Below are 17,068 nucleotides of genomic sequence, written 5' to 3' on the forward strand. Positions count from 1 at the left end.
TGCTTAGGTTGTGACATATAAATCTCTTCCTCCAAATCACCATGAAGGAAAGTTGTCTTCACATCCATTGTCTCTATCTCTAAATCATATGATTTAGCAAGAGATAACAAAAATCTAATGTATGTCAACTTTGCAACATGAGAGAATATGTCACCATAATATATTCCTTCTACCTGTGAATACCCCTTTGCACCAATCTAGCTTTGTACCTTTCAACACTGCCATCAGCACAAAATTTCTTCTTGAACACCCATTTCCTTCCAATAGGTTTCCATCCTTTAGGCAAAGGTATAAGATCCCAAATTTTGTTTTTATCCAATGAATTCATCTCATCATCCATGACCTCGATCCAAGAACCTGCATCTTCCATATCCAAAGCCTCTTTCACATATCTAGGCTCATCAATGTTAGTAATCAAAGAAAAAGCACAACTAGAATCTAACATAGAATAACCAAACCTTTCTAGATGCTTTCTTACTCTCATGGATCTCCTCAAGGGCTGAGGTTGAGGTTTTTGTTCCTCTTCTTCTAAACTATCAGAGCTACTAGAGCTCTCCTCATCACTAGACCCAACATGGTATTTCTATTCAATCTTCTCAAGGGTAGGAGGAAACTAAACAATATCTTCATTCTTTTTTTTTTCTTCTAGTTGTAGAACATTAGGAGAAGACGTTCTCTCTAAAAATTACATTTCTACTATACAACACCTTACTACTCACAAGATCCCAAAACTTGTACCCTTTCATACCAACACCATATCCAATGAAAATACATTTGATAGCTTTTTTTTCTAACTTAGATCTTTTCTCTTTTGGAACATGTGCATAAGCTTCACAACCAAAAACATGAATATATCTAATTGAAGGCTTCTTACCAGACCACACCTCCATGGGTGTCTTACCAACAAGAGTTGATGTAGGAGATTTGTTAACTAGATAGAAAGTAGTGGCCATAACTTCAGCCCAAAACTTTTATTCAAGACTAGCTCCACTAAGCATACTCCTAGCCTTCTCCATCAATGTCCTATTCATTCTTTCTACAACTCCAATTTGGTGTGGGGTAGTTGTCTTATGCCTCTCAATACATTTTTCTTTATAGAACTATTCAAACTCTACTAAGAAAAACTCACCACAATTGCCAGTTCTCACACACTTAATCTTCTTACTAGTCTAATTCTCTACAAGGGCTTTAAATTCCTTGAACTAACTAAAGACTTATGTCTTAATTTTTAGGAAATAAATCCATGTCCTTTTACTGTAATCATCTATGAAAGATACAAAAATATAGACTTGGATATTGAAGGAACTTTTACAAGACCAAATACATCAGAATGAATAAGATCCAAAACATCAAAATATTTGTGAGAGCTAGAGTAAAATTGAATAGGATTTTTATTTTCCATAGACACAATGCTCATAGAAATCAAATTGGATATTACAATCATTTAACCCCTCAACAAGGTTCTTTTTTTTTTAGGGTTCTAAGGCCCTTCTCACCAATCTATCCAAATCTCATATGCCGCAACATTTTCTTTTCTATAGGAAGCTCTCCTTCCAATGTGTTTACACCCTTAGGTACACATGTTGCACTGCCATCAGAACTGATAACCATAGTCTTCTTTACTACTCATTCAGATGGTGGGGATGAAGTGATGGCTATTCTCTTCTTTGAAATAGAAGAGCTATTGCACTGAGAATGCATACGTCAAGCTAAAATAGAGTACCTCTCCTAGTACCTTAGCAAGCATCATAACTCCTCTCATCATCTTACATCCATCTTTAGAAAGAACAACTTGCACACTTACATCATTCAACATACTTACAGATAACAACTTTCATGCCAAACCAAGGATTTGCATTATCCCGTTCATCCCCTTTACTCATCCATTAGGGAATTTGATAGTGATCCATCCTCATCCAACTATCTTTAGGTGAGAATTATCACCTAGGTACACCTTTCTACTATTGAAAACTTCATACTTTGAAAACCAACTTTGATGAGAGTTCATGTCAAAAGAAGCACTCGAGTCTATCAACCACACATCATTAGATGCATGCATTGCCAAGGCTGCAATGAAATCATCACCATCTTCTTGAGATTTTTCTAAACTTGAATCTGAGGCCTTCTTCTTCTTCTTTATCTCTTTATAGTCTTTACAAAACTACCCAATCTTATCATATTTCCCGCATTTTTCCTTGGACTTTCTAGGAGTCATTGATTTTCTATGGGATTTGGATCTACCCTTTCCAAACTTGTTATCATTTTGCCTGCCTCTGTCATTAGATCTACCATGAAAACAAGAGCTTCCTTAGTCAAATCTAATGACTTTCTCCCTGTCTCCTTAGATAATAGCCAAGACACCACATCATCCATTTTGAAAGTGACTAAAGTACTTCCAAGAGCCATCACAAGATGGTCCCATGAATTTGGCAAGGAATATAATAGGGTCATACATTGATCCTCCTCCTCTATCTTGACACCAAATGATGTCAACTATGAAATCAATAATTTAAAAGCATTTAGATGATCTATAATATATACTCCTTCCCCCATTCTTAGAGAATAAAACTTCTTCCTCAAGAAAAACTTGTTCACTAGAGATTTGGCCTGATATACAGACCCAAGCCATGTCCTCAAACTGTTTGTAGTCTTCTCATCTAGAACATTCAAGAGAACTAAATCAGCTAGATAGAGTTTAATGAGACCCTTAGTTTTTTGATCATTGAGATCCTAATCTGCATGAGATATTGTTGTGGGTCTCACATCAAGTGAAGTCACCTCCCATAGATCATGATCTTCAAGCAAGTCTTCCATCTTGAGTTTCCATAGCTCAAAATTACTGCCATTAAATTTCTCCACCTCCATTTTTCTATATGATGAACTATTCATCTCAATCTACAAATAAGATTTAGAATGCTCTGCACAAAACTACCACTCAACTTGATATTAGCTCAAAAAACTCTACCCAACAACTAGGATCAAATGTTGATCGAGCTCTGAAACCACTTGTAAGGAAACTTAGGTGTAGAAACAACTTCCTACACTAATCTCTTAAGGAAAGTATTGTGCAAATTCTTTTAAATCCTTAAAATTTCAGATTCACTTTTGATAGAACAAAAATATTTTTATCAACCATGAATACAAAAAATAGATAGATAAAGAAAACAAAAACATAGAGATATGTCAATGGGGAAAAACCTTTTGGTAAAACAACCCCACCCCTCCAAAACCTACACAATGTATTATCTTCAACACCAACACACTTTCAATGCAAGCTCTTTCAAGAAATGGAAGACTTATCTAGTAGCTACCAACAATACACTACTCACTCACACATATCAACTATCTACAACCCTCAAAGTGCTTATATAATTCACTTAGGGAATCTTCCAAAGATAGCTCCTATGCGTCATAGGAATTTGTCATAACCATTTCGGTTATGATTTCCTTACACACAATTAAACCTTCCAAAGATAGCTCTTACGCATCATAGGAATCCATCATAATCATTTTAGTCATGATCTCCTTACACACAATTAAATATTCCAAAGATAGATCTTATGCATCATAGGAATCCATCATAGTTCAAGATGCCAATAGATGCAAGTGGAGTGACACATCAACATGCCAACTAGACATGTACACTCACACTTAATTACATTATTTTCCAAAAATACATTTACAAAATAAATAATAAGAATAATAATTATCCAAGGCTGAGACACCTTATTCCTAACAAATCTTATACTTATATCATATACATTGTCAATTCAACTTGACTACAACTTAAAACAATTATTATTCATCTCTCTAGTTAGCTAGAACCAATCAAAAAATTCATTAAACTCAATATGCCAAAACAAGAGAATAGTTTATTATTTGACCCAGCTTGGTGGACACTAACTCTGAAATGATTTTCTTGTGTTAACCAAGTGAGCTCGGTTAACACTAAAACTTTGTGAAATTCCTTTAGTAATCAAGTGAGCTCAATTAACACTACTTCCATGCCAACTTTCCTTTGTTAACCATGTAAGCTTGATTCACCCTAAACTTCTTCAAACTTCTCTTTGGTGCTTGAGTGAACTTAGTAGACACTATCTTCTAAACTTGGTAAACACTAGAATTCTTGAGAGACATAGGAAACTTCTTCATTTCCCACGTGAGCTTAGTAAACACTGACTAGTAAAGATAAGACTTTTTTTTAACATCAAAGATAATATACAATTGATCAATTATTTTTGATAGTTGCTACTAACTCTTTCTCTTCTTTATTCCATGTCTGCATACTTGGAGAGTGATCAATTTTCTTGGCCTTCTCATGGCCTATCACTAGCTTTTATATAGTCTATTCTCTTGAGACAAAATCAGATTTCATATTCTAAACTTCTTTTTCATGTTGTTCCTCTTGGAATTTCAATTTATCATATACCTTTAAGGCTACATCTTTAGCCCTAAAATTTTTTGTTATAGGGGTATTTTTCTACAGAATACCCTTCTCCATTTTCAAAGTAAAATTATTAGTCCCAATAATAATCACTTCATCATTTTCAAGCTCTTCTAGAGTTGACTCCATGCTATCTTCACTAGCATCTTGAATCTCTTCATTTATAGGTTCTTCATCTATTAGGTGCACTTTGTGCTATTGTCTATCTAATATTAGACAACTTACCATTGTTAGAATTATTTTTCCAATCATCATTAAACTTTAACCATACTCAAATATCATTGTTTCCTTTCTATTGTCATCAACAACTATGTCTTTCATCCTTGTTTCCACTTCTAGACCTACTTCATGTTATTTTTGTTGTTCTCTATTCACTTTCTCATTCAATGGACTATGGATCTCTCCACTTGGTAGGATTTCTATCTCACCTTCACATATTGCTACACCTTGTATGATTTCATGCTCTATAGATTCTTCCTCCTTAATGCATTCCTTTACTTTCTCTTCAACTTCCTCATGTGCTAAGAACTCTATTATGTCAATCAATCCTAGGCTTCTTGTCTTTGGCCATGATGCATCATCATCTGACATTAGATTCAACACAAAATTCACCCCATTTTGTTCAAAGGTATAAGTTTTCTTTATACCATTTTATATGGTTGACTTATCAAATCGCCATGTTCTTCCCAAAGTCAAATGGCATTCTCTCAAAAGTAAAATATCACATACAATCTCATCATGGTTTGGTCTACTATTGAATGGAAAAAATACTTGTTCTATAACATCAACCCATATATTATCATCCATCCCAAATAATATATATGGTATTTCATGTGGTACTCTTGTAAGATTCAAATTCTCAACCATTTCTACTGAAACTATAATGTCCAATGAACTGCTATCAACAAAAACCTTGCACACCCTTTTCTTGCACTTGCACTTTATCTTATATATGGAATGCCTATGTGTGTACTTTTCTATTGTTACATCTTCTTCTTCTTCTATGATATCTTCAAACTCTTTATTAACAATTATTCAAACCCAAAAAACAAGGATTTACTCCCTTTCTTAGATACTAATTTGATGTGGAGGGAATGGTGGACCCAATCAAACTCCATAGAAAAATTAGATTTTCCTCTTTTGTTTTGTAACAACATTCAAAAAATCTCATCAAAGGGATAACTTATGAACCAAAACCCACACAATTTATGAAAATAATTATTAATTTCCACTCTTCCTCCTAAGATCCACCACTCCTATAAATATAAAACACCCACTTTACTCTGGTCTTAAAATGATCGACATTCATAAACTTGCCCAAAATCCCCAACATGACAATTTCCTATGAATATCATGACAAATCCATCAACTAAATTCATTCATTGTATGTTGTCTTATTAAACCAACCATCAAGAAGAAATTTTAACAAATCCTATGGATTTTCTAATACCCTATCCATAAACTTAATTCACTACATACCAATATTCAAATGAAACAAAATAAATGTTCATACCTTGTTGTCCAACTATGATAGTTTGCTCCTATCTATAGATTACTTGACTAAATTCCTCATTTGGATTATTTTTCTCATAAAATTATTAACACATAAAAAATATTTTCCTCACACTCCCTTCCATCTAATGAAGTGTACAAAGTCATGCTCACTTTTATCTCTTCTTAGGCCTTTATGATAGACCCGCATGCAGAGATGAATAAATATTGAACCATAAATTATCTTCTCAATCCAACCATTTATTTTGGCATAAATTGACCCCCAAAAACATATCCAAGTCTTAGAAAGATCCAATAGTGGAATGTCATGATATGGACCTTGCAACAAGCCATATTTTTTGAGCAATTATATTTTTATATTCTCAAAACCAATCAACTTCTTTGACCTCAAGAATGTTCCCAATAAGTTAATGGTTCCCTAAAAATTACTTGGATGTTTATTATACATCTTCCCACTCATTCCTACCCAAAATGAGAGGTTTATTCAACTTGAGTCATGAAAAATATCACTTATAGATAATAAGGTTTCAATAAAAGCCAATCAACAATGTAAAATAGTTAAGAAACCCACTGCAAATATGTTAGAAACATAGGAAAAATACATAATACAATTTTTTCATTACTTAAAACGTCCTTACATAAACTTCTTCTCCAACACCCTCTTGAATTGGCATTTAATTCTATTATAACTCCATGTTTACTATTATTTCACCAACTAACTACCAAAATTACCCACCTTTAACTTCCTACAATGGACTCTTATCAAATTTTTGCATATTTCACAATTACAAATAAGTTATCATGTTAACAATCTTGACACATTATAGCTTTATTACCTTTTATTATTCATAGGTCCTATTGTGACCTTGACACCTCACTAAACCCTATAAACCCTTACATTTTCATGATTAGCCCTTTTAGGCCTTACTTGGCATATTATGCATCTTTTACAACATGACATTATTTATCCAATTTATCAATGTTAATCATTCTAATGACACATATTACAAAGTTTCAAGACCTTACAAGTCATGTTTAACTCTGCCATCCAATAAATATCCATTGCACTACTTATATACTCTTAGAGTATCAATATCATGTTGTTTTTTTAGGGTACTCCTACACCACACTTTTTCTATAATGTTACATGTTTAATTTTAGGCATTATGATAAGTTTAGACATCCAAGATTTGTTATAGAAATGCATGAAATTTCCTTTTTATTATTAAAATAAACTAACTTATAATTAAATAAATAATAAGGAAAAGAAAGAAAATTTCATCTATTCAAAATTGATTAGCAACAATACATATAGATCAACGTATTGCTACTAGCAAGTACAATAAAAATATAAATTATTTTTTTATAGAATTACATCTGAAATGTGAATAGTTTTTAAAGTTGTTAAGTATAATTGAACACTTAGATATATAATAATGGTAGATGTTATTAGATGTAGCTATGATAATGTTTGAATATTTAAAGAGCACATCAAACTATTATTTATGCTATTATGGAAATTTGATAGGATTTGATATTTTCCTTATGTTCATTGTTCTTTGGATTCAAATTACATATATGATATTTCAATAGTAGAAGATCCTTCAATTCTTATATGTATACATTAATTTTGTGATGCAATTAATTGGATGAGTAAGTGATAGGATATGGTTTCTTTCTCCATTATTGAAGACAAGTACATTACAACAGGCTTACAAAGAATATATTTAGCTTAAGATATTGTCCCCAAATAATAAAATAAAAAAAGGTATAGTGACCATTTATTGATACAATTAAATTGAAATAGATACATAGCTAAGAAGTCAAAATTTCATATTAGAACCAAGACATTGAAACTTAACATGGTTTCTTCATTTATATGATCAATGATGCTAGGGTGAGGCTATTCAAGGTAGATACTTTTATTAATGTTGTAAGTTCCTTAATTAAGGCTCCAAGAACAAAGAAGTTCAAATAGTGTTCAAAGTAATGGGGCTCATGGCCCCTAGCAATTAAAGAATGGTGTAGATACTCCCTTTTCCTTTACAATTTGTTTGGAAAGTGTTAGAATGTTAGGAAAGTTGTATCAACCTCATAGTCACATATATTTACTATATATAGAAATTTTACATTAAGAATAAACTGGTCTATAACTCTATTTAAGCTTATTGGCTAGCTTAATAAGAAAGTAGTAAATTCATGTTGTGAGATAAATTCTATACTTGTAGATATTACCTTTTTTATTTTGATAGTTTCAAAGTCAATTTTGAGGGCATTAGAGGCTCCAAATGTGTCCAAAACTAGTCATCACTAGCATAGGTTGTCATAGCTTGAAACAATAGTTCACAAGTTTTTTAACACTCCAAACAACTTGTCAATCATACACCTTGATCAAAATTTATGGATCCTAGTAGTAGTGTTTCCAAAAATGAGAGACATAAAATGTCTTGGACACATAAATGTGCGGTTACATGTGTTGGTGTGTGTTTTGACACATCATAGGGTATCTTGGATTAGAGATAAGTTAGAAACCACTTTTTGTGTGTTTCTCATCATTTTATTAAATTATTTCATAATTTCATGGATTGAATATCCTATATATTAGATGCACAAGATGGATTTCATGTGCAAGAGTCTACTAGTTGTCAAGTTACCATTGGGTCTCAAGATAGTGATATCTTATAAAAGTATATTATATCCTATTGATAGTTCCTAAATAAAATACTAGGGAACTATTGGAATGTGCAGTTTCACATAAATCACTATGTTTTGGTATGAGTCATACTTATGCTTATTGTTTTAAGCTTATGTAAATGTTGTAAAGATATTAAAAAAAATTGGCATAACCCTCCTCTCAAAGTTAGTGAAGGAATTCCATTTGTTGCCTTAAATTCATTTATTATAGTTGTTAGGAAAGATAGGGGATGATAAATTTGTATTGATCATTATGTGGTCAATAAACTAAAATGATTGAGGATACATTTTTTTAAGTATGTTTTTAATATTAAGAAGCAACCAAAAATAAGGGTTGATCCATACCAACAAGCATAAAAACAACAGAAAGTCACCTATAGCACATTAACATCCCACCCCCTTTCTTAATATAAAAAAAACCCCACATTAACATGTCCTGATTTCTACAAAAACTATAGCCAACAGGTTGTGTAATATACTAAAAGTTAAAAATATACATAAACATAATACAGTCTATAACCATTTTCCAATAAAAAAAGCATGTAACCATAAACAAATTGAGTCCAACTAAGATAATAACATAAGCTCATCCAAGCAGAGCACAAGAGATTAACAAAACCAAAAAAGAAATAAAATTTTGTATGATGAGATTTCATGGGCTATTTTTTAGCTAAATTTATCAATAAATTTGGGTCAAAGAAGTTGATATCCTCAAAATTACCTTTAGGACGCATGAATGGGGTTATAAATTTTGGATAACTCCCTTTGTTTTATTCAATTGTCCTACTTTTCAAATTCTTATTAATATGGTATTATAAAATGGGTGTGTATACCAAGTTGGTGTACAAATTACTAGATACCCCTTACAAAAAAAAATCTTCATAACCTAATTGGGTTATGAATAACTCAATTGTGTTATTCAAACTCAAAAAAGAAACTATGCTTGGCAACCAAGCCTAACCTTTTATAACTAAACAATAAGATGATTGGGTTATTAAAAACATAAAGTTTTAAAAAATATTATTAGGTTTCATTAAAATACAAGTGTTTTTAAAAATATGCAACAATAATTAGAGGAGGAGAAAACACAAACTAGACCAAGCTTTGAAGATCTCATTGAGATTTTGAGCATTTGCAAGCATGGCCCCCTATATATAGGTATTTCTTTAAGTTTTTTAAAAAAAATTTATGGTTCTATTTGTTATTTAACTTTTTTAATTGATTATTATTATTATTTTAAAAATTTGATATCAGATACATCAAAGGAACCAAGAAAATGACCTAGAGTTGAAAGACCACCTCCTACACAAATAATACAATCAACCCCCAAAGCAAAAAACTCTCCACTGACTCTGAGACAACCAAAAAATATTTCACCCATTGTGACACACCCATAAAACCTTCCACATGCTATGATACAACCATAAACGCTCTACTCAATGTTCCTCCCTCAACAACCACATCCACCCCTTAACTCTTCATACATCCCATTATACCATGTAAAATATGATACTTGGGAGGACCTCATCAACTACCTTACAAACAATACCTCTCACATTTTCTAAATGGTCAATAGCTTGATGTTGTCTAGTCTTGGTCACCACTTAACTTTGGTGGATACAATAGGAAAAATGACCAAAACTACAAATGAGGTGTATAGGGAGGTTACAAAATGGGTTCATGGAGGGATAGGTGTCATGCATTTTATGTCAATGGCTTTTCATATCAGAAAGTGAAAGATAAGGTCATAAATAAAGGTTATATAAGTTCTCTTTTCATTGATCATGTTAGAAGCAACTCCCCAGAAGAAACTACAAAAATATTTCCTATACATTGGTGCATTCACACTAGGATGAGATTTACATTCTACGATAGGTGATATATGAAATTTTACCTACCATTGTGTACTAATTATGAGGTGCCTTTGTATTTTTTCAAAAAACCATACTATAAGTTCATCCTTGGTGAGAAGCCAAATTAATTTGATATACATGAATTCTACTGTTAAGGGATAGCCTCTACTCAAGATAGGCCTAGGGCTCTATGGTGGTACCAACACATGAGCAAAGATTATAGGATGAAAAACTATGTCTCATGTTGTGGTCCTAATATTCATAAATGAGTCAATTAATTTATAGACCCTTCATGCATCCGCATCATTGATCGATGTCATCATTCAACATGCAACATAGTTAGCTAGTAGAGTGGATGGATCATTGCCTATGACACCTCTACCATCATTAGATGTACCATTAGGGTTATTAGAATCTATATAATTTCCATTATCATCACCTACACCACCAACATCATCCCTGCTTGTACCACTAGCATCATTAGACTCATAGGGGCCTAATCAACATATTTGTTTTAGCTACCAGTATATATATGATGGGGTATATATTGAGGCAAGTTAGAATAAACTTACATCCCATCCATGTATACATTGTAGGAAGACCTATTATGTATCCAGATCTGATGATACTATGCTCATAGATGATTTGATGGTGATGGTCTTTGGTAGAGAGGAGAGATATATATTTTTATCTGAGTTTGTACATGCTATTAATTAATCATCTAAATATCATAAAAGTAAATGTTGAAGTTGATGAAAGATAAACCCCACAACTCCCAAGAATCACCTACATGCAAACACGTATCACAAAAATAGAGAAGTAAAAGCTATGGGAGCTGGATTTAAGAGATACACTACTACTAAAAGTACATTTGGGTCCCAACAACAAAGCTTGATGAGGTACCCAAGCACAATCAAATCTTTGTAAATAGGAGAAATAGAGAAAACCACATGGGAAAAACCCTAATCCAAGAAGAGATGGAAATAATGTTGAAAAGGAATAGTGAACGATTAAAGAAGCCTCCAAACTAGGAAATGTCCCAGAAGATAGGAACAAAAGGATGATCATGTAGAACACTACTAAAGCATGTAGAAGTTACAAACTCTGTGAAAAGTAACTACTAATTTGGAGAACCTACACTGAAATAAAACCTAACTAGGTAGAGAATACTATGATTTTCATGATTATTCTCAAAATAAATTACTTGAATCAAGAGGCACACAAAGGAAAACAACTCAATTCAATCATACACATGGCTTGAAACACCAAAGTCTGAAGAGTTGATCAATGAAAACATGGAAGGCTATAACCAAAGTAGGAATGAAAAGAAGAGTTTCTATATGATAAATGATCCATCTCACCAAAATGCATAGGTATCCAACCATTACATCTACCTAGTACATAGGAACAAATACTAAATGCATAGCTCACTCCATCTAGCCAAGGAAGCATGAGAAACAACACAAAAAGCTCCCCTAATATAGACAAGGGTGATGTGATAGGTGACCAAAAAAGTGGACCAATAGAACTGCATGTCAAAGAACCATGATCAAAATGCAAAAAATAATACATATGTGTCTACTAAGGTGATTAATCTCAGATACATCATGAAGCTAATGTCATAGAATGGAAACTAACTAGACAAAGGAAGATAGGAAAAAAAGAAAAAATTTCAACCCCCATGGAACTTTAATCGAAGTGATGTATGTACAATATGACACAAGATATGGTGAATCCATTGAATACAATAATATGCACAAGTTTCCTTAGATGATACTACTCAAATCAAAAGGTAAAACAAGGAAAAATAACTCAAACACAAATACAAATGGCATATAGCACTTTATCTTAGTGTGTTCACTAGAATATATACAAATGATTAAATTGATATGAGGGGGTTGATATTTTTCCTTTTTGTCCATGTTCCTTTGTCCAAAAAGTATCCCTTATGTGGAATTATCCTCATGACATGTCTAAGATTGATCACCTCAGTACACACATATGTATTCTTTTGTGCATCTTGATTGTGGTTCCTTGACATACAATTCTTTTGGACCACTTTCCTTGTTTCCTATCACCTCACCCTTATTTGCATTAGGGAGGTTCTTTTGTTGTTTCTCATACTTCTTGGGATATGTGGGGTTGAGATTTCATGCATGCCAATGATTAATGTTCAATGTTGAAGTTGATGAAAGCTCAACCCCACAACTCCCAAGGAAGCATTAGAAACAACAAAAGAACCCCCTAATGTAGATAAAGGTGAAGTGATAGGAAAATGAAAAATTGGGCCAAATGAACTACATGTCAAGGAACTACGATCAAGATGAATAAAAGAATACATATGTATGTACTAAGGTGATCAATCTAAGACACATCATGAGGCCAAGGTCATAGAAGGAAAATTTACTAGACAAAGGAATATGGCATACAAAGGAAAAATATTAACCCTCCATGACAGTTTAAACAGAGTAGTGCATGTAAAATAAGGCACAATATATAATGAATCCCAAGAATACAAAAATGTGTATGAGTGTCCTAAGATGACATTACTTGAATCAAAAGGAAAAACAAGGCAAAAATAACTAAAACAAAAATACAAAGGGAATATGGAACATTATTTTAGTGTGCTTGCAAGAATGCATACAATGGAGACCAAAAGAGACATAAGGCTAATACAATAGATAGTAAAACCCTTGATGAATCATTTTAAGAAACAAAATTGATCCCCAAACATGAAACAAGAAAGATATCGACTAGATTACAAAAATGAAAAAAAAAATTGAATAGAAAGTTCTAGGAACAAAATATGGAAAAATAACCAACATCACTAGAAAGAGCTCTAAAAGACCTTTCCAACTATATAAAGAATTCTCAATTCAAAGATCAAATGCTCAAGATATCTCTCATAGTGCAAAATAAAATTCTTGACTTTGACTACTATTGCCCCACTTTCTAACATAATCCAATTTTGCATAGTGGAGGATTTACCTTGTATTGTGTTTAGGTTGATCGAATCAGTTCTTCCTTTCTCATGTGTTAAGTTTCTCCATCAGGTTTCCATTTTTTTTCCTTTTCCCGCATTATATAGCTGGGTGGGTGTTCCTTATAGTTTTGAGTCATGTGGCTAGTCTAGATCCTTACTTGATGGAGATTATTGAAAAATGCTACCTCAGATGAATTTACTTGTAGCTCATTTGATCCAAGTATAAAGAAAGTTTAATTGGTGGAAAATCAAGTTTCTTCCTCTCCTTAGCAGGTTTTCTCACCCCGAAGGTGAAACTCTGCAAAGATCTATAAATGCTATTTGTAGGCTAAAACAAGGAAAGGTGAGTCATAATATGGATGTATCATTTAAGTATTATCATGTTTTCATAGTGGGAATCACTCAGAACTCACCAAGATGATTAGAATAAGCATTGGCAGCAAACTCAGAAATAGCTTCTCCTTTGGCAGGTTTCGAACCAAGAACTAAGTTTTTCAAAAAGGCCTAAATAGAAGGGTAAAGTTACTAGTGGACTCCATTTTTTGCTTGTGAAGCCCTTTTTATGTTTTCTGAAGGCTTATAGTAAAGTGCTTAAGGCAGAAAAGGTAAAACAAAAGTGTAAGCAAAAAAATGGAAATCGCCTTCTCCATTGTGGGTTTTCTACCCTCAAGAGCAATTTTCCACATCCAATGAAAAATGGATACTACAAGCATGGTAAGTGTTTTAATTAATCACTAGGTGTGTTTGGGATAGAAATGGAAGCAAATTAGTTAAAGTTGTAAGGATATTTTGAGCGGAATCTAGCCAAGCAGATTTTTCCCCAGGGAGTACTCCATTCTTATTTTCTGAAATTGGGTGAAAATGGAAAGGTAAGTCAATAATAAAGGAGAGCTACCATTGGGCCAATGGAAATTGTGAAATGAAAAGAAGAAATCTATTAGAACCCTTATATTTACTAATCCAATGGATTTATCCTTAAATTCGCTCGTGTGGCATGGATTGTGGAATTTAACGGATAGATTAAGGGTTGTTATATAAAGAAGAACCTAACAGAATTTCAAATCATTGTCTTACCATTATACTGTTATATTGAATAATGCTTCCAAAAAAATTCAAAGTTTAGGGTTCGTTCCTTTACATTATCACAATTGTTGAATATCTATCATTCTTTATCAGGCAAGATGGCATCAAGATTCTTTGGTTTTGATGGGCTGGGTGGAATCAAGTCAACATGGCAGAGTATCTCTGATACTTCATTACATTTCTTTGATATAAAATATTTTTAGAGAAGGTTTAGAACTGAGCCGATTCACCCTATAACAGAGAAACTTCGAGGAACTAGACTAGTTGAGGCAACTAGGTTTCTTGTCATAGTACAAGCTCCAGAGCTAATTATGGAATGTATCAATCATTACAACCTAGACACCAAGTAGATCTTATTGCCTAATCAAATGGTATTGATTTCAATTGATAGGCAAGTGATGGTGAACTATCTATGGATTCTGGAATGAGAGGAGTTCTTTGAGCTAACAATTAGAGGAGCCATGTCTAAATTCTCCCTAAGGAAGATGGTGTGGCAGAAGGAGATCATGAACTCTTGGTTCCAAAAGCCCAGGGGAGCAAAAAGTAAGGTCTCTAAAACCCTATTTGGCTTGGATCTTAAGCCCAAAATTATGGATATTTTGGTCCTCTTGCATTGACTAAAAGGTGAGGTAGAAGCACTCAATTTTATAGAACAATACTTCTTTATGGTGCAAATTATCTGCTCAAACACACATTACATTAACTGGGCATTTGAAGTTAGTGAACATCTTTCTAGGGCTCTCAGTGCAACTAAGTTTTATAATTCATTTTATATGTCATCTTTCTTAATATATATGTTGGCTTCCCTACAATTGTAGCAGGGACTTCCCAGAATAGAGAATTTTCCCAAAAATGTAAAGAGTATGAGTTTTATCCATGCTTGCAGTTACAAAATAGCTATGCAGAGTATATCCGGGTTAATTATGCATTCACTATGAGAATCTATAGGGAACTCCAAGGGTGTCTAGAGTGGAGGTTCAGCCTAGAAGAAATGGTAGTCATCAGCCAATTTGGTTGTTATTTTATTCAATTCTCATCTTTCTCTTATTTGCATATTGTAGCATTTGACAAATTTCCCCTTAAGCTACCTAGATATTTGAATGATATGATCGTGCTCATTGAGATCATTAGGCAAGCAATCCAAGTAAATGTGCTAAGCGCCAGTTTGAGAAAGAAGGGGTATGAATTCCCCATAAAAGTTGGAGCTTATAGTTGTGAATCCAGATCTGATGAAAAGAACATACTCAAAGCATTTGAAAACAAATACAAACTGGAAGAGTATGAAGTCATAAGGCCCATATTTGATCCAAATGGGTATGCTAGAGATGTGCTTCAAATTGGAAGCGTCATCAAACATGTAACTACTATAGAAGATTACTGGGCTGATTGCAGAGATGAGCTAGAGAGTCAAGACCATGCCTTTGCTAGACTCATAGTAGATCAAATAAAGACCTATGGCATTGAGTTGGATGTGGAAGGGCTAGAAGATGATGGGAAAAATATGTATAGTAATACATATTTGACCAAATTGAGAAACATCCCAATTAGCTTTGAGCCATGTGTAAATATAGAAGAAGATAATGATGTTATGATGACTTGGATCATCAAGAGAACTAAGTAATGGGTTGAGTGGATAGATAAAAAAAAGCCAGAGCAGGAGCAAGACTACTCAAGCTTCTCTAGCCACTGCTACTCCCACTTCCTCTCAAAGTGCCACACCCAATGTTACAACTTCAGCTACTCAAGGGCTGGCTCAATCTATGGGAGGAGGTGATCAACCCCCAGAGAAGAATATTTCAATAGCTCCAACTTTCCAAGGAGGTTCTCTACCAGTGATTGGAGCTCAGGCTAGTACTAAAGAAAAAGGGATAGAAGAGCCGAAAGATGGAACCATCACTCCACCCTCACCTCCTCACACCACTCTAACTCCATCTCCACATGCTACTACAATTCCATCCCCCCATGTTACCCCAATTTCATCACCTCATCATAGCCCTACTCCATCTATAGGTGCTTCTCTTTTGAAGCCAACTGGTTCTCCCATCCAGATAGTAGAGATTGGAGATGATAAGAGTAGCAGTAGCGAGTCCACTAAATTCGATGAAGCTGCAAAGAGAACTCAAGAAGAAGAGAATGTCTCAGGTTCATCTCAGCTCTATTCTCAAGATTTGAAGAACCCCTTCTTTGCAACAACAGTAGCAATGACTCCAGTAAAGAAGAAAATGTTCATCATAGATTCACTTGGAATGGCTTCTAAGGTGATTGGTATGGAGTCTTGGCTTGAAGACACCTTAGAAAGAAAAAGAAAGAGGAAAGATGAAAGTGTTCCTACAAAGGATGTTGTGTCTCAAGTGGTACGCTCTGGATCAGCCATAGTAAAAGCTAAAAAGTAGAAAACTTTGTCCATACTTGGGCAAGATCTAGAAACTGGACATTTGACTATGGAGATTGCAAAACCAAATAAAGCAGGGCAGATTGAGGAGATGACTCCTGAAGATT

General features: G+C 33.6%; 1 pseudogene; it reads left to right on the forward strand.

Annotated features, from left to right (window-relative positions):
- Positions 1–14,182: 14,182 nt before the first annotated feature.
- LOC149580670 (pre-mRNA-splicing factor ATP-dependent RNA helicase DEAH1-like) overlaps positions 14,183–17,068 on the forward strand; it is a 74,645-nt pseudogene continuing 71,759 nt past the window's right edge.

This window comes from Cupressus sempervirens, chromosome 1, assembly GCF_028749045.1.
Source record: "Cupressus sempervirens isolate cs-2001-9-10 chromosome 1, ASM2874904v1, whole genome shotgun sequence".
Lineage (NCBI taxonomy): Eukaryota > Viridiplantae > Streptophyta > Pinopsida > Cupressales > Cupressaceae > Cupressus > Cupressus sempervirens.